Source organism: Oreochromis aureus, linkage group 8 (genome assembly GCF_013358895.1).
Source record: "Oreochromis aureus strain Israel breed Guangdong linkage group 8, ZZ_aureus, whole genome shotgun sequence".
Lineage (NCBI taxonomy): Eukaryota > Metazoa > Chordata > Actinopteri > Cichliformes > Cichlidae > Oreochromis > Oreochromis aureus.
The window spans coordinates 27,006,052-27,026,064 of NC_052949.1; the positions used below are offsets into that span (position 1 = coordinate 27,006,052).

The 20,013-nt window shown below is 37.3% G+C and overlaps 1 protein-coding gene across 1 annotated transcript in view; it reads right to left on the reverse strand.

Moving 5' to 3' along the window:
• The window catches only part of myocd (myocardin), a 131,526-nt gene extending 113,642 nt beyond the window's left edge, over nucleotides 1-17,884 (reverse strand). The window contains exons 1-2 of the mRNA XM_039616688.1: nucleotides 17,770-17,884; nucleotides 17,594-17,687 (exon numbers count right to left, since the gene is read on the reverse strand). The gene's annotated coding sequence lies outside the window, so the exon portion shown is untranslated. The remainder of the gene's footprint in view (nucleotides 1-17,593; nucleotides 17,688-17,769) is intronic.
• Between the last annotated feature and the right edge of the window lie 2,129 nt (nucleotides 17,885-20,013).

A 20,013-nucleotide genomic window follows, 5' to 3' on the forward strand; every position in this document is an offset into this window, starting at 1 on the left:
TGCTGCTGTTACAACCAAATTTCCCCTTGTGGGACAATTAAAGGATTATTCTATTCTATTCTATTCTATTCTAACATCAAAATGGCCACATTCCAGTTAATTGAAGAAGACCTGATTTCTGCACTTGAGACCAAAAGCCAGCGCTTATTACAAAAGAGTGATATCATAGAGTTAAAATGAGGAAACACAGGAGGGTCATACTAGCTAAAGTCTAGCTTGTTTGCAGAGGCGTGAACTTAAAGGGTATGCAAGCCATCTGATTTTAGTATCTTGCATAAGCAAATGCAAAAACAGACTCACACACATACAGACTCTCAACAAGCATGTTCTTTTATGAATCTTGGAAGAATTAACAAGAGGTCAGCAGATATCCATCTTTCAATAAACCCAGGGGCTTTGATTAATTAGGAGCTAGAATTTCTTTAATCAGCTGTGTCAGGTCTCAAGTTAAATCACCCTGACTGAATAGCACAATAATAACCTGTGTTTTATAAAGTATAGTACTTCATGAAGTTGCTAAACCAGCAAAGAAAAAAACGAATCCAGTCTTTGTGGTTTAATAGATCCAGTAAACATAATTCTTTCCCATGAGATAAGAGAACTACAAAACCTTTCCAAGGAAATAACGCTGACATGAAGTCATGTTGTTGTTCTCAGCTACACTAATGACAGCATCAAGTATTTTAGTGGAAGAGAGAGCCAACAAAAACAGCAGCAGCAATAACCTTTAATATTGATTATCTCTTTACAGGCTCCAAGTGTAAATTTGAGAGCATCTTCTCTAACCTTCGGGGGCAGAAGCACATTATTCTTCTGCTTCATTATGAATGTTCACAAGAACGAATGCTGACATGGAAGCCATTTTATTTGTGTGTTTTTTTGGAATCATACACATCTTTTTCTCCCCCGAGTGATGGGTTTAGTGTAACATCTGTTTCAGGATACGAACAACAAGGCCATAACCCTGTGGAAGAATTCCCAGCCTTGCCCATGTCCATTCATCCAGACCAATGCCCATGCATGACAGTTTTACTTTGGTCTTTTTCAGCCCGGTTATTTTGATCTACGTATGCTCTCTGCCTAAGGTAAAGTTAGACTGAGAGATTTCAAACTAGAAGAACTAGAAGAGCTTTTCCTGCGTACAGTAGACTGATATTACAGGCACATCATGTATGCAAACATCACAAGTCTCCCATTACAACAGAGAAATCATACTGTGATACTGAGGGAGCTCTGGTACTTTCTGCCAGATGATTTATTACTAATCATCTTGACGGTACAGAGAGGCCTGTTTTAACGACATGAGTTTTTTAAAAACAGAGAATCCAAATCAAAGAGGCATTCTTTCTAAGGGCCAGGGTTAGGGCCAGGAATGTTAGTTTCAAGTTTTACTGAATATAGTGTGAAGTTCATTTTGTAAAGTATGGTTTCCATTTCAGTTATAAATAATGATTAAGTAGATTAAGCTTTAGTGACAGCAAAAATGCTGTGCTGAAGACTCCACAATGAGAGCAAGCAGTAGGAGATATCACAGTGGTAAAGTTATTACCATAACATTACCACTGTGACATAATTTAAAGTTATTTTAATAATACATTATCACAAATTATAATTTTGGCATTTTATTTTATTATTTATATTAATTATTTTTTATTTTATTTATATTTATATAATTTTATACCAACATTTGGGAAATTTCTGAAAGTAAAGCTATATATCTGTCCATGTAGAGGTGTTTCTGTTATCTGTGATTTTACTTGGACTGGGGTTCCATGAGGATCCATGAGGCCTGCCTTAACCAAATAGAAATCCTGCAGTTGTGCCTTGAGTGACTCAACTTATGTTTGTCCATGTATGTTCTCTGATCATGAAAGGTTAACCATTTGATGCTATATGTGAATAAGGGTCACTGTGATTTATACATGTGACAGTTTTCATCAGCTTTTAGGGAGTTTTCAGTGTTTTTCCTGATAGTAGTTAGAAAGGAGCGGTACTTTAATTAATGGTCAGTTAAAAGTTGGTCATTTTAGCAACTAAAAGACAGTCTGGCCACAGGAGGTCAGGTCACACACTATTAGCAGATCTAATCACATGTATTTGATAGCAGGTGGTTCAGAGAGCATATGACCAAATAAGCACCATGAGACAACCTGGCCCAAGTCTTCTTTTTCCTTTTAATGGAAACTGGCAACCACAACAAGCAATCTGACAGCTTCTAATTCATTCTTTCTGTTGAATGTTTCTACAGTGTACTTTTGTTACCAGTACCAGGTCATGATCACATAACCTGGATAAATGCATACCTATGAAGTGTGTCACATCCTTAAACTTGAGTTTCCTCATTGATGTTTTTTCCCCTCATCATTACTGTGATCAAGATTTCACTGAAAGTAAGGAATTTCTTTTCTTTACAAAGGAAGAAACAGGTGACAGGAAAAAAAAGGAAAACTTTGAGGTTCTTGGTGGAGAATGATAAGACATGAAAATATTCTTAAGTTTATAAACAAAAAACCCTGCATACACTGTGCTTAAATAATCTCTCACTGTCATTCTCTCCAATGGCACTTTGGGGAAACCCATAATTTCCTTATCACGGTTCATGAACAGTGTCACAAAAGTGTTGCTCAATTACCAGTCTTAACAGCAGTGCAAGCAGCCAACCATGGAGCTGACCACAAAAGAAGCAGGTAGCATTCAACAGGAAATGTCACCTCGGTCAATTACCCATGAGCTTACATGTTGCCAAAACAACCATTAATCCCAGCGGTGAGCACAAGGAGAACTAGTGCAGCTTCCGAACCTTCTGCCAAGACAAAAATGACTTGCAGGATCAGAGACAAAGGAGAAAGTATGTTATGTGACAGACTGATGTGAACAATCAAATATCTATGGCTGGCTGCGGTGTCACTTATATGTTCAATTCAATTCAATTCAGTTCAATTTTATTTACATTGCACCAAATCAGAGCAACAGTTGCTTCAAGGGAAAAAAGGAGAAAACCTTACAATCAGATGACCCCCTGTGAGTAAGCGCTTTGGCGAAATGTCCGGCAGAACCAGACTTTCTTATAGGAAAAACATGAACAAGAGGAGAAAATTATTCACGCTTTTGCAAATTTACAACTTTGCCAGAATCTATACTTTTTAAAAACTCCTTTCTACTTTTCCAGAACATGTCACGTGGTGTCATTCTCTAAACTCGTATTAAGACCTAAAGACTAGAAAACAGTTACAAGAAGAGAGCATGATATCTCATATGGCCCGTTACGGTAAACTTTCTAAAGGTATGTGCAGGATGATGAACAGTGAAGGCTCAAACATAAAAATGAACAGTATACACAAGTGAAACCAGACTCATCCCACACTTTGCACTTTAAAAAATCATGAGTTGTGTCACAAATCTCCTGGGAGCCACGTGTCCTGTCATCACAGGGTTCAACTGGAGAATATAACAACCAGACCAATGAATCAGCTGTGTTTTTGGTATGAAAGGCCACAATGAAGTGTATGCTATAGCTATAGCAACACAGCCTTCTCTAATGTATACTCCATGTATGTGAGTCATACATACGCATCGTTTTCCAGTTACAAGGGCATTAATGTATAATTTCTTACTAAATAACACGACTAAGGTACATTATGCATGCTTTTAGCACTATATAGACAAGTGAAATGATTAGAGTGTAATATTGAAAACTACTGACATTTAAAGTATAACTAACTAAAAATAAACAAAAATAGAAAAGCAATCAAAATAATGTGGCCAATGCAATGTATTCATAGCAGAATGCATCTGACAAGTCAGCTAACACACTACCCTAAGAAACCATTATTTATAGCACACCACTAGCTAATTACACAGCCAGCAGATTTAGAGCAATTATCCTATTTTACTTGTGTCTACAGGCTATGGACTCTCCGCTTACATCATTTAAAATACCGGAGGTTTTTAAAATACCAGAGGTTTCAGCCACAGATAGCCGAGTCTTCAGCTTGCTATGTTTGCCAAGTCTTTTTCAATTATGGCTCAGTCACACTAGAGTAAAAATAAAATGGCAACTTCCTGGTGACCAGGGGGAAAAAAATCAGAGGTTGTCCAGAGACTGTAATGAATTTCTTTGCAGTTGTAAGAAACTGCATTGACCAACTGGTCATCCAGAGGTTGCTTCAAATTATGTAGCATCTTGATGCTCACCGAAGCTGTACTGTAAGTAAAACTTACCAGGTGCTACATATTTATTCAAAGTTTGCTCTTCTGTCAAATAGAGTAGTACACACTGCATGCATTAGTACTTTAGAAAGACTGCAAAATATGCCGCAGACATTGTCATAGCAGGCAAAGCACAGGTGTAACTAATACCACTAACAATGGCTCTCTTCCATGTGCGTGTCCCACAAAGATATGTCAAAGGAACGGCATGTACAGACTCATGGTCCTGTAGCCAACTCACCTGCATCAAATTCAGCAGTCATTACTTCATGTTATAAGATGCACCTGGGCTCTTCCTGCTAAAACATGTGACTAAGACTTGAATCCTATGGGTCTCAGTTTGGAAACTGTTTATTTAAGTTTTCCATTTTTCAAATCCAAGGTCTAAAAATAGAGGGTGTGGTATGCGTTAAAGACTGGAAAGCTCTCTGACACAAACATGCTGTTTTGAGCTTCATAAATAAATTCTCCTACATTTTTGTATATCAGTTGATCTATTTTCAGCATGAACACTTGAGGTCATGAATCTTCATCTAACTCCATCAAGTCAACAGTTACATTTATCTGGATTTGTGACCAAACAGCCAAACCGATGATATCCCCATCAGGACCAGTTATACTTTTTAATGTTAACTAGCAAACTTTAGCATGCTTACAATGTAATATCCTGCTTAGAATATAAATGTTACTGTGACTTCCCTACCTGTCATGGCATTCATGTTGACATCAAAGCCATACTAATTAATTAATATTTTAAAACACTTTAATATAACACTCTCATGTCCAAGTCTGCAGCAAAACAAATAACTTTGTTTGATTGCACTTTTATTAGTAAGGTTTTACAACAAATGTAAGTATTTATTTGGTTAAATAAAATATCAACTGGTGAGACCAAATACACCTGACAGGCAACTGCACTCTTGAGTTTTCTTGAGAATTTTGACAAGTCTCTCACAAAAAGATCTCTTAAAGAGGAAATAACTATCATAAAGACATACTTTACATTTAGAACTCTGATTAGATGCCTACTGCTCCATTTATTTAAAAATAATAAATAAAAATAATATTAAAAATGAAAGACAATAAAAAGTGAAAAACACCAATACTAAGTTAGTATTCAAAAAGAACTAGCTATACCTTTATAGTGTGTAAAGTATTATCACTAGATGTCAGTAGATTGCAGTAAACAGAATTCTGTTTTTTTACCTCTCATTTGAAGTGCGTAATCTTAGCTATATCGGTTGCTGTAGAACAAACAACTCTTACAACCTCACTTCTGTCTGATGACGTTGATACTAAGGTGAGTCGCTGAGGATATCCTAAACTTTTCTGTTTTGCAGCATTGCTGTATTGTTTTGTTTGGTGGTGTTAGTTGTTGAAGTGGATCTGCCTGAATGCAACAATGTCAGACAGTGAATAAACGCATACACGTGAGAACGTAATCGAACTCTTTATCAGAGAGAAAATGTTTTGTTTTTTTTAGGAAACTCAAGCCTAACATTAACTGGCCTTATGTTAGGCTTAAATATATATATATATATATATATATATATATATATATATATATATATATATATATATATATATATTTGAAAGAGCTGGTTTTGATGTTTAAATTAAAAACACAGTAATTTAAAAGATGTATGACACACATGGCCGGTCTCTAGCACATATACTCTATTGCCCAAAGTATTTGATCATCTTCACACACTTAATTCATAGGTACAGCTATAACAGCTATAATATCTTCAACTCTTCTAGGAATACTTTCCTCATTTTTTAGGAGTGTATTTATGGGAATTTTTGATGATTTTCCAGAAGCGCATTTTGTCAGTCAGACACTGATGTTGGGCAAGAAGGCCTGGCTCACAGTCACAAACTATTCTATCGGGTTTAGGACTCTGTGCAGGCCAGTCAAGCTCTTCCATACCAAACTCACTCATCTGTGCCTTTATGTACCTTGCTTGTACACTAGTGTGCATTCATGCTATAACAGGATGGCGCCATCCCCAAACTGTTCTGACAAAGTTGGGACCATGAAATTGTCCAAAATGTCTTGGCATGCAAAAGCATTAAGATTTCCTTTCACTGAAACTAAGAGACCGAGCACAACTCCTGAAAAACAACCCCACGTTATATGCCCACCTCTACCAAACTTTGCATTTGGCACAGTACAGTCAGACAAGTACCATTGTCTTGGTAACTGCTAAACTCAGACTCCTTCATTGGCTCACCAGACGAAGAAGCATGCGTCGTCACTCCAGAGAACACGTCTCCACTGCTCTGAAGTCTCACTGGTCAGCCATGGAAACCCAGTCATGAAGCTCTCTACGTACTGTTCTTGAGCTAATCTGAAAGCCACCTGAAGTTTGGAGAGAGTCTTTAGACTCTCCAGAAAGTTGGTGTTATAATACGACAAGTAGTTGACTGTAGAATATAGTAGTAGTGAGCAGCAGCAGATTTGGATGGGTGAGTGAAAAATTTTGGCAATATAGCGTGCATAAAACGTCATTAGGTAGAACAACGATGGTCATCTTGGCCACTGTATTCAAGGTGACAGGGCAACATGACGGCTTCCACAAGCCGGAATCTGATCCTGTGTATTTGAATTGGTTAATGCTAAGGTTACAAGAATTAAGTGTACACTAAGAGATGTAAGGGATTTATAAGTACAATATTCTTTTTTTTCTGCCAACCCAACTCACTTGAAAATTGGTTGGAAATTCACTCAGTTATAATGATTTTTATTGTGGACAGACCTCAAGTCTCCCTAAACAAGCATGAGGACATATGGGTGTTATGGTGACTGTAAATTTTAGTGCTCAGTGTAGGAGTGGGAAGGACAGCGATTAACATCCCAGGGCCCCTCCTTTGCACCAGTGGCAGGCTTTGGTAACATTTTATATAGCTCTTGAGAATGTCAGGGAATGTATGCATTACTATACCTTTCATTCATCCATGGTTCATGTCATGAATTATACAGCAGTACAGAACTAGACACCTTCAATTTCAACACTTCTGCTCAAGCCATCACAGCAGACTAAACATTGCAGTCATTAACAAATGCAGCTGGAAATTTAACAGCCATCTTAATAATGTTTAAAAAACACAACAAAAATATGTAAATTACCAACAGAATAACCACATTATAATTGATCAAGTCAAATTAAAACAGCTAAAATGTTTTATATGACACATTTATTCTTTTTTGCAGCCCTCAATCATCACACTGGCATTCAGTCATCAAAACGTTGTAAATGTTTCATATAAAATTACAGGCTTTGGAAACCTGGAGAGAGCTCATACTTTCTGTCCAGATATGCGCTGGTTTCCTTCCTTATTTCCGTTAATTAATTCACGAGTGAGAACATGCAGCATTTGGTCATTTCTTCTTCTGTCTGTTTTTTCTGTCTTCTCGTGTAACAGAGAAATGTCATTTTATTCTGTAATAGCAGTGTGTTTTGATCCAACTTCCTAAATTTGGAATTATTATTGCATACATTGTTATTTTTAAGGCTTCGAGGAGATCACATGCATGTGCTGCATAAACACCTCTGTTAAGTGTATTGAGGTACAAAACTGTTGACAACCATCAGGTTTTAAGTCCGATATTGTCAGGGTGCCATATTGGCAGACTTTTACTACCTGGTTCAGCAGTTATTGACTTGGTTCTAATTGGCCACCACAGCAATTAAGACGCTCTAACTTGTATCTATGCAGTCCGGCAAGGAGGAAAAAAAATAACTTCTTTTAACATGTCCAAATCATATCTCTCATTAAACAAAGTTCAATAGCTTGCTTACATTATTGCAGCATGTCTGCCAAACAAACAGCACCACCACACTGTTGGTTTGCCAGACAAGCAGATAAATGTTTGTTTACTCTGGGTAAGTCATTGGTGGGGAATGCAAGCTGTTTAGGGTGGGTGGTGCTGATATTTTGTTTGCATTTATGTCTCTGTGTGTGTGTGGCTACAAATACAGTATGTGATTGGCTGTATATGCACCGTGTGTTCGTGTTTTTACTACGGCCAAACAGAATTTGGAGCAAACATGTGTAAGCACTTGAGGGCCACTGTATGTAAACTCTGTATGAAAACCAATTTAGTATAGTAAATATGAAATAGCGAAATGTTTATGCAAATGTAATTAACAAACTAATGGGCTTTCATATCAACAAATATTGATTGAGAACATCTGCTTGATGTGTGAGATCAGTACATTCCTCAGGAAAGGTTGCATTACAACACCCACGGTCTAATCAGGTGCAGTAAGCACTGTTCTGCCAAGTCAGAAACAAAATAACAAAAAAGAACAGAAAATAATAGCTTATCGATGTCTTCTCCGAGAAAATCTAAATCTGGTTAGTGAGATCAGGCTTGCTATCTAATTAAAACCCATTCTATAAACACTGTATCCTATTGTAAACAGTGCATATGTATCTTCAGCATACCTGATAGTCATCATTGCAGGCCATTTAACTATGGCCAGATGGTTAGGTGCATTCCAATGATGGCAAATTTTAAACACAAGTACAAGTAGGAGTGCATTAGAGTAGAAAGCCTATATCATCACATTGATCTTGTCTTGTGTTAAGAAAAAAGCAAAGTCGTTGCTGTTTAATCATTATGCCAAATATGCTTTTAGTAACTATTAAGGCAGCATTACTGTCTGTTTAATTCAAAGTTGCTGCAAGCGATAACAGACACATTTTAAGGAAATATTGTTAGATTAGAGGGATAAATCCATTCCGAGAGATTTAAGGCACTCTAAACATTTGACAGCTGAACAGCGATGTTGTGTGTATTTTTGCCTTTCTTTTTTTAGAAAGCAATTTAAATTCTATGGGTCATGTTACTTTTACATCCTGGTTGATTTGGAAACCAGATTTTAGACACATCATAGAATCAAATGTCGATTAATACATGCCCATCACACAATCGTATAAGTATTTGTAGTATTTCTGGTGGGAGGCAACCTGTCTTCATACAATCACAGTCCAGCACAAAGTGACTAAAATCATTCTCACCAAAGTCAACTTTGAGGACAGCAACTGAGCGTTGTTGCTTGTTGAGATGGTCTCCATGAAAGTCAATGATTTGCAATGAATTGTAAAGTGATTGCAAGTTCATTGCCCACTGTCTAATGAAAACGCATTCCTGGATGCTGCAAAAATACAATCAAAAGAAGAGCGAAAAAATTTCAGATGACTGTAAAACTATTTTTGTGTAGATATTAATACAAGTGTGCAACAACATTTAGGTTTTCCCTCTCATGTGCGATTGCTACAAAAATGTTTGACTTAAACCAACTGCTAAACAAAAAATAGTTAGTCAGAAGTTCAACCTGAGTCTCTCTGGTTTCCATCAAAAGATGGTTTAGAATGCCAAGCAAAAGTAATGGCGAGACATGATTTCACTTCACCCAGAGTCTTAAGTTTCTTAAATAGCATTAAGGCTATTGAAACAAAAAAACATAGGAATATAGAATTTCGACACAGGAGAAAAAAAAGAATTATCCAGCAGAAATTTTGTTAAAGCACATTAAATGGAATGTAATTCACTTACTAGAGCCTAACTGCAGGACGGCAAAATTATTTAGGCACTTGGCAAACTTGCTGTTATGTAGAAATATAATCAGATGGCAACCAACCGAATCAGGTTACCTACTGGTAAGCGTCACAGATGAGTTGTGCTCATTAGCACAAATCAATCCAGACTGACTACCTTTGGGTCTGTTTGGGAATCTGTATACATTTATAAATACGCAGCAACACTTGGCCAATCTGTCTATGCGTTTTTGGAGAAAGGCTACCTACCTCCAGGCAACCTGTGTGATGGGCTTGTGATTGAAAGTGGCCAGCAGTTAACAGTCTTGCATACTCAACTTCTGACTGACCAGCTGGTCACTGCAACCACGCACAAATTGTTTCTGCCAGTAATAACGGACCACTCTAGAAGCTTGGCTAGATAATGCTGGTGAAGGTGGACGGTGACAGCAAAGGAAACAGGACCCAAGATGCTTGGCAGGTGCCTGATGACAGCAAAGGAGATAGAACTGTTACAGAGCCTTCGCAGATGGACAAAAAGGCAGGGAAGGAGGCTGGTGACAGTGGAGGAGGAGACTATCTGGAGGCTTGGCTGGCAGGAAGGAAAAAGGGTTGAATGCTAGTGGGCGAGATGGAGTCCCTCTAGAATTGGAGGGCAATAAAGCAGGACTGGCTCAGGCAGCTCAGGAACCACAGACTCAGTTGGCTGACAGGATTGCAAAAGGTAGATAAACCAAAACTAAGAAACCTAAAGGGTCTAAATTGAGAAACTAATCATACAGAAACCGACCGGAAATATCTGCTATACAAAGAGAATACAAAGCTAAAAAAACAAAACAAACAAAAAACTCCAAACACCACAAACACAGGAATCCAACTATTAATACAAAAACTCAAAAATTGAGGAGTCTATGACAAGATTGCCTTATTGTGAAGATGCAGCTTTCTTTTCTAAAAATTAGATGTAGAAAAGCAGTCGGTAGTGCAAAGCAATTTACTCAGTGAGATTAAATTACAAGCAGAATAGTTGCATGTGTGCAAGGCAAAGTTCTCCAGTAGAAATAAAAACTGTTGTGTGGAGAACCAATTACAGAATAAATAAACAGTCTCAACTATACTTTCTGATAATGAAGACATTTATTGTCATAACTTTGGAATGATACAAAAAAAACAAAAAAGATTTTAATTTTGTAATTATAATTGAAATATTCCACATAACTGGAATAGTATCAGCATGAAGTGATGACCGATCCATCGTGAAAACCATTTTCACATCCCACCCCGCCAGCTGTACGGGCTGCGTTTCAGAGTGTCAGGTTTATATGTTGTGACTCGTGATGATCAGTGGTTGGATCTTGATAGCAAAAACAAGTTAAGATTTATTCACAAACATGTGAAGTCTTTAGACAAATACCATCTGTTCTTTGTTAATGTGATTGGAGGGTAAATGGGGCTGACTGTATTGATCTTTTTATATAAACTCTACAGGCTCAACCAATTTGCTTCCTAAACTGAACAGGATTCTGTCATCTACTGCACATATTTGCAGGAACATTATTCCACAGCTAAACCTTTGAAGTTAAAGCAAACGCAGGAGCAAATACCTTGCACAGGTATGAATGCGAAGGCCGAGGAACATTGAGCTCTCAATGGAAGGTTAAAGGAGTAGAAAGCCTCACGGATCACATCTCATGAATTCAATCCCTTTAAGCCATGTCACAAACCCACCAAAGTATTAGACAGATTCCGCTCCAGGAATTCATGATGACATCTTAAAACCATTTTGTGCACAGCAGCAGAATAAACTCATTAAAGTTCGCAAAGGTGTTGCTTAACCAGCCAGATTTGTCTGTATCTTTTTCTCAGAGGCTTTTTGATCCTTCATTCCAATTCCATTTTTTAATGGGACTTTATTAAAGGTTGATGCCATTATTAGGCAGTAGAAGGCCACTGCTCATCTTCAGAAAAATTTTAATATAAAGACTTTTAATTGCAAAACCAAGTCAATTAGCAGAAGAAACAGACCAGATTATCTCTAGTTTAATACCGTCTCTCTCTTTATCTTTCCTGCTATTGAATTTCTAAATGCAATGCTAGAACGTACACCTCTTATTTTTATTAGTCGTCCCACTGTTGATCATGAGAATCATCCCATTTCCCCCTGATTTTTTTACTCGACTGGGCAGGTAGCATTCTGTTGAATATATCCTCTATGTGTCAGGCATGTAAAGGAAAAAATTCGATGACAGTATGCTAACTCAGGAAGAAATCTAAAGGCTTCATCTCTCTTAACAGCCTCAATGCTATTACATAGTACAATAATGCTACTGTGTGACTCCCTCCTGCCAACGTGCCAAAAGCACTCACTGCTTTACATACACAATGCAATTGATTTCACTTTGAATTTACAATATGTATGGAAGGTAGATGAGCGATGTGGCTCTTAGCACATGCATACACTTACACGGCCCAGAATTTACATAAGAGATCTGAACGAACTTGACAGAAGCTTTTATTATACCATGTAAAGTAAGAAAAAAAAGTGCAACTGCAGGATCAAAACAGATGTTTTACATCTGGACTGACTTCTGCATAATCTAAACACATTACTTATTATTGCAATTACTCGTGTCTTACAATGTAATTAGACATCATAGGAAACCCATAGGCAGCATTTCAGCAACCCAAATAATGTAGGATGTGTGCGCCAAGTCAGTTTACTGGAAGTCTAATTGGACACATGTGGTGAGAAGTACTAATACATGTGCAAACCGGTAACGTGCGGCTAGTATGTGTGGCATTCAGCTGTGTTAACTGTCAAGGGAGGTGAAATAGAGGGCGTGAAACTCAAAGCCCAACTTAACCACAGTTTCACTAACTAAATGTTGTTCATACTCAATGAATCTTTACTGTTATGGTCTTAGCTATGACCACACTATTACAATTGAGGTGCATGGGATTTTCTGTGTTGTGCCTGAAGCACTAAATTTGTGTTTGACTGGCAGAAGCATTATTCCACTGCTAACGCGGAAAAAACATGCTCTGTTTAATTTATTCCATATTAGTGGTCAGGCTTTAGGGATCATGTTGGTTCAGCTGCTCCAGAAATGCTTGCAAACCTAAAGATATTACTGTATGCTGAAACCTTTGTTTAGTTCTAATTAGTTAATATAGGCAGGGTAATTTTAGACAGCATCCCTGGTAAATATCACAGTGGAAAAATATTCAGTAAAATGAAGATGAATGGGCACAACAGTTTGCTCATGTTATTATGGATGTAAACTGAAAATCATCTTGAATAGTATTTTTTTTTAAATCAGCTTCCTCTTATAATAATTTACTTCAAAATGTGCAGTAGTGGGTTGATTGGTGGCACAATAGTTTAAACTTTGTTTTTTATCAAGGTCTGCAGGCCTGAAAGGCACTGGTTCAACCTATGGTGTCATGAAAAAAGCATTGAGTCTGGTATGTAAGCCCATCCTTTTTCACTTATTTTTTGGTAAAATTTATTATAGTGGATACAACTAATGAGTTTCAAAGATTTAGATGCTTTTGTTAATGTTGGTCAGATTGTTTTTGCCAGAGACGGATTACCTATATGTGGGCAAATACAAGACAGATTGTTCTTATTCCTAGAGGTATAAAGAATTACCTGAACAGTGTTGATTCAGAAAGAGTTGAACATTTTATTTTTTGTAGTTAAAATTTACAAATGTCCCCTAAATCCCCAAATTGTATGTGTTGATGATGGCAGTAGACGTTGCTGATGCAACATGCTAGTTCAAAACCTCCCAAAGAAGTTTTCTCTGTGTTGAAATCCCACAGGATATGGTTTACATAATTTCCATTGTGTTTTGTGTGCTTTTGCAGCGTTTTTCTTATTGCTGGTGTTTTCTTAAGTTGCAGTCCGTCTGGCCTCTCAGGGCCACCATAACATCTGCCTTATCGATTGGACAGAGACAACTATTGTAAGGATAAAAATGTTTAATCATGGGATAAAGAGAATCTCTCAGACCACCTTTGTACTGATTTGCAGTAACCAAACCATTCCAGCAAAATATCCAACACTATCTGTATAGCATCCTCTTGGCCTAGACATTACAATAAGGCAGTCTGACTAACTGCACCCATTATTCATATAACATTACCATGTTGTTTGCATGCCAAGCTGGTTAGGTTATGCTTATCTATACTTCATTATATTGCATGGCCTATTGCACAGGCCTTAGGAGAAGAAGAAAGGAAACATCAACGCACATGAGTGTTAAGTGAATATGAGTGTTCTTGAGGGAAACCAAGGAGATCAGTATCAGAGGGAGATAACAGCAAACGCTGTAGGGCTTATGGCAAAAAAGAAAAACAAAAAAAGCTCTAAAAAGACCTATTAGAATAATTAACAGCGATATGAACAAGTAAATAAATAATTACTTAGCAGGTTAAGGTGACCAAAAGGCCACAAAGATAGTGATTATAGGAGCTCTCTGAAACACGAGCACAGCAGTTTTCTGAAGCCTTAACAACTGAACATATCCCCAAGTCTATTTAAATGATTTGTCTCCTGCCACTTGGAGGATCTCCCACGAAATTCTACACTATGATTGCTTCATGTTTTTGTGTTTTATGTTTTTTCACAAGAGAAACATAAGAAGAAACTAACACAGCAAGTTTCAACGCTATAAAAGCTGCTAATGAAGATGATAGAAGTGTCTCCCACTCCCTTGTATTTGAGGAGAGAAACATGAAGCACAACAATATTATTACTTCAGGTAAAAGGAATTCTAAGGCACTTAATCAAAGGACAAACTCCTTTCGGGAGGTTCTTATTGCAATCACAGGCAAGACAACACCAACCTGTCTTTATAGGCACATCTCCTGTTTAAGTAGAAGCAAACTTTGATACTCGCAAATTTCTTAAATCATAATGACGACATACAAGTTGGAATAAAACCCTAGATGATTCTAGAAAGGTTTTTTGTTTGAAAGAAATAAGCGCGTTTGTGTGTTTACCGACACCAGACTTATTATTTTTTTCATAAGAAAGTCTCAGTTTAACATTAGGCAGATGTTTTCAAATCAACCAGATTGTGGTGATTTCTAGCAACTCCCTAAGAGACATATTTTTACATTTGAAATGGAAGTTGTGGCAAAACGCTTTTATTCCATGGCAACGCATGGTCTATTGCTATTTTCATAGATGCTGCAATTATTACAAAGTTGTAGGTATGTACCACAACAAAGCAGGCTATAATATTAGTCAGATGAGATAACCCAATGCAAATGCTGCAAAAAGCACCCAAAGCAGACACACAATTCAGGGAATCATTCCAACTATTCAAAGTAGGGAATGAGGCCAAGTAAATGCTACAGCATCATCAGGACACCTGTCAATCAACAGTTAACTCAGTTATCCTAATGGATGACCTTTAAAAAATTCCCCAAAATTCAAAGGGGGGAAACTATCAATAGAGGCCAAAACAATTTTTGCACTAGGCCGTAAAAATGTTTTGTGACATTTGTTGGCTGTTGGAGGGACTGCAGATTTTGCAACTTGGCTTAATTTTTAAGTTTGGGGGGGTTTCCTTTTGTTTGAACCAGGTTTTAGCTTCCTTTAGCTCCCTCACTGTATTATAGTAGAGTCTTTACCTTACAATTTAAAGTGCCTTGAGGCAAGTGTTGTTGTTATAAAACACATCTCCTGTTTAGCATGAATGACCTTGAGCAGTTCTCTCAAAGCAGCCAGTTTGGGAATGAGCTGTGTTAACCAAATAAAAACAATGCTTAGAGTAAGAAAATTGGCTATTATATATAAGTTTTCATTTTCACTAAAGCTCAAAAAGCTCCAGACAAAACTGTCATTCAGAGGAGGAGAAAAACACTTCTTAAAGTTTGTAGAGTACATCAGTTTTCGCACAAGGCCTTAATCCTATAAATAGCGCGTCATACTCCATCGTGTTTTATCTGTAAAACAACACACTTCTGTGGCCTATGTTTCCTTAATGTACAGTGCGTTTGCTATCAGTCACACAAAAGCTTTGGCCAGCTTCCTCTTCCTCATGTCAACCGCACTGACCTGCAAAAGACCGAAGCAAGTGAGAATTCTTTTATTCTGGAAAAGTCACACGGGTAATGTTTGTTTTTCAAGCTGTGGAAGCAGGACACTTCCTCGCAGAGATCTTTTAAAACTCCAAAACGTAAACTGTGTCATTACTCTAAATTGGGTTTTGCCCCATGCCCATAATAAGTAAGTAAACAAGGCCCAAATCCATGAAAATATATGAAAACGCTGCAGCCTTAGCTCGCACTGCCATGCCGCAATCATGTTATTAATGGAAGAAACCAGATTGTTTGGATATCATATCCCCATGATAATTAAATCCAAATGTTTTGAAACGAAAGCTTATCCAGTACATGACTGTTGGCTGTATCACAGATGAATTGATTCAGTGTAGGTAAATAAACACACGGATAAGAGGGTTTGTTCATGTCTGAAAGCAAACGCTAACCTTGTTTTTTGTAAATCCATTGAGGCGAGTTATCATGGTGTTATGACATCAGAATACACTCATGGAGTGTGAGTTAAGCAAGATTGAAAAAAAAAGATAGACAACTGGCCTCACCTCTTCAGACATAGGCCTATAATTTTGCAAGTTCTATGCAACACAGGTTTTTCAAACATCTTTTGGCTTGTCATCATGCACAAATGAAACACTCAAATAGCCATCATGTTATACAGACAAGCAGAGCACTAACCTCAACATTAGTCTCATAGTTTCACTCACCAGCATATGCTGCTCGGACAGCTGCTTTCCATAAACAGTAATTGGATTCACTTGTTTTAATTTACTTCAGTACTGTCGGCTCCATCCATAACTCACTTCAGATACATGATTATTCAAACATTTTATGTCCAATTTCCTGTATAGTAATTACCCAGAGGAGAGAAGTGAGTAGTGTCCTCACACCCGCTCATGCCTGCTCCCATATCCAAGAACTGGACAGCATGCAAAGCACAGAGCCTGCCACCACACTCATTTGCATAATGCAGATCTGACAGTGACTTCCTTCCTGCTGCTAACATTACTGTCAGTGTAAATAGCTGAATAGCTGTCTCTCCTACTCTTAACAATGGCAATCAATAGGGCTATATTAGCATTTAGGCACTTTATAAGCATGTGCATACTTTGGTTCCAATTTAGGACATTTTCAATAAATAACTAGCACTTAACACAGTAGACGTGGTTCTGTCCCTGCTTCTCTTTCCTTAACTTCCTGCAGGCCTCTAATCAATCTGCTGCCACTGCTCTCTACTGTTTACTCGTCTCTCTTTTCTTTAATAATGCATCAAAGTGTCCGCTATATTGCTCAGGAAGACCCATGCCTCCTTACGCATGTCTCTTGATGGAGGCAGAGGTCTTATGTACAAACTGAGGTGCTTTCAATGGTGGTGTGTTCACTTACAATATACAGTATTACTGCTTAGCTTTAGAATACGTTTACCTAAAATTACACTCACACAAACACACATATATGTTGATAACAATTTAGCGATTCCTATTCCATTATCAATATCACTCATTTATTCAGTTCCTTTTGTATTCCCACTGGCTCACCACTAGTCACCAGTTAGGCTAAAGTCCCACACACCAACACAAATCCCTATCCTAATGAGAACAAAGACATGAGCTTTCTCTTACTATTTAGGTACGAACACAAAGCCAACAACAAAAAGCAAAGATGAAAACCAGGACAAAGAGACTTGAAGCAATTGCCACAGTGACTGTGCTGTAGAAACATGCGCAGGTAGAAACACAGGCTACAGCCTCGCTGCTTTTGTTACCTGTTGAAGTTCAGGGTCTGGCTGCAGGGCTTGGGTCAGTATTCACTCAGATTTAAGGTCACTCTTCTCGGCTAGCTTAACGTTAGCATGCTGTCTGTGGAGAGGTTGCAAAGAGCTGAAGTTGTGTTATCAGCATAATGCAGTTGTTTCTGTCGTAGATGCAGTATCTACTTTACCATCATGCTCTTGTCCTTTTGTGCAATAAAAATAAAAGTAATGTCTACATCCATGCATAACTGAAAACAGGTGATTGTAACAAGTGCAAGTGATAGGGAGGCAGACAACAATTCCAAGGAACTGAACTACTGGGAACGGTTCTCTAACCATGGGTGGCTTGGATTTGTTTGGGGTGGCAGGTTAGCCCATTTTTGCACATTTGTCACACAGAGGTATTTTCTTAATATGGAAGATGGACCTACACATTGCCTTGGTTTAAATGTAGGGACATTTATGATAGAACACATTGCTAATCGGTACACACTGTGGTTTTGCTAGTTTTCAAACTGTGTACTATTTATTCAGCTCAAGCTGTTTGTCTGTTTTTTTAAAAATTGTTTTAGATCATTAGAAATGAAGGACACAGCCTAACTTTTCTTAAACCTTTTCTCCTGAAATATGTGCACTGTAATGTTTTTACACTGTTTTCTTTCTCTCTTTTTTTCTAAAAGGATGTTATCAAACTGGTTTTACTTTGATTTACTTTCCACTTTCAGGTGTTTTAGCCTTTATTGGTTGCCTCTGTTATTGTTAGAAAAGCTATCTGTACTACAGTAGTTATTGTTTTATTAGAGAAATAAATTCAAACTATTCTAAAGTGACGTGTGACACAGAATATGAGGGGCAGAGGTTAGAGTGGGGGTTTTTCCCTTGTCGCCATGAGCTGTTAAAAAAACAAATCACAAAGAGGAATATAACAGAACATTTATGTGTCGAACAGAATTGTTTAAACAAAGTAATAGACAGTGACTTTTCATTCCTATTATGGTCTTCTTTGTGATAGATACAGTGAGCTTTATGTGTAAAATTGGTAGACAGCACCACTACAGATCCATTTCCAGTGGGTTTTGGCTTATTTCAAAGAAGATCATACAGTACGTAGCATACTACTAATTGCCAATGAAAAGCCTCAGTGGTTGAGGATGATCCCATGTTTGGTACTGTAATCAATGACAACATGATTGTGTCCTAATTTTTCAGTAAGTACTGCATCATCACTGTACTTAAATTATGTGGAACTATATATAAAAAATGAAGTATAGAGAAAACCTTTATGCAGTCAGTAATCAGAAAAACCTGTTTTAGTTCTGGCAGACATTAAAATACATAAAGATGATGAGGTGGAAAGATGAGAAGCAACGATACAAGATACAGGAAAATCTTTTCAAGCATTTAGTGAACACTGGAGAATCCCTTGGACTGCACTTTCGCTACACTGTTAAATTAATGTTAACAAACCTTATTATCAAAGGATGACTGAAAATATTTCAGCTGATATGGGCGGCTCATCTTGTGACTATAAATAGTCATTTTTGATTTGCTGTTGTTTCCATTAGAAGCCAGTGGTTTCATTGGAAACCGCATAATGCTGCTGGAATGAGAGCAGCAGATGCAGACTTCAAGTGTCGTCAGGACTACTGTGTTATTCAGAGTTTCACTCATGCTTTGTCTATGACCAAGAGTAACATATCCAAATAAGCTTTTGTTTTTGTCTTTGTAAGACATTGTGTGAGCAGATGGTATGTTTCTGCAGCACCATTAATTTCAAATTATGCTCTTCAAAAGGTTTTGAAATTATATGTTGTTTACAAATAGGTGACAAAAAGTAGCACAAAGTTGAGATAATTTACCCCAAATGTAAAAACACAGTATTTTTCTTATAGTGTAGCAGGAGAATAAAGTAGAAGTGGTGAAAAAACCCAACTTCCCTACAAAGTCACTCATACCTAATAAAACACATTCAGTATTTTCTTCTATTTTTTCTCAGGTTTTGTATGTTTTTTTGCACATTTTTTTTATAAAATGTATTAAAACGAATTTTAAGTATTTAACATTATGAATAGTGTGTGTTTGTGTACATCAACAATGATAAATTAGGAGCCCTTAAACTGTCATTGTTTCCAGAGGCATCAATTGATGCATACAAGACACACAGCACCTACCTAGCAATGTCAAGCATCACCATTAGTCTATAACATCTGTGCCTACATATTTTAGATAATTCAGCCCTTTGTACTAAGGTTGTCAGGGATTGGTAGGAGCCATTGTCTAATTAGAAAACACTTTGTTTTTAAAGAGGTCATTAAATACTAAACATATAAAGGCTAATTTACATCATGGAGCAGGGAAAAAACAAATAATTAAAAAATAGCTCCACATTACAGTCTCCTTCAGTTACATTTGGGCTTCGCTTTTCCCCATTC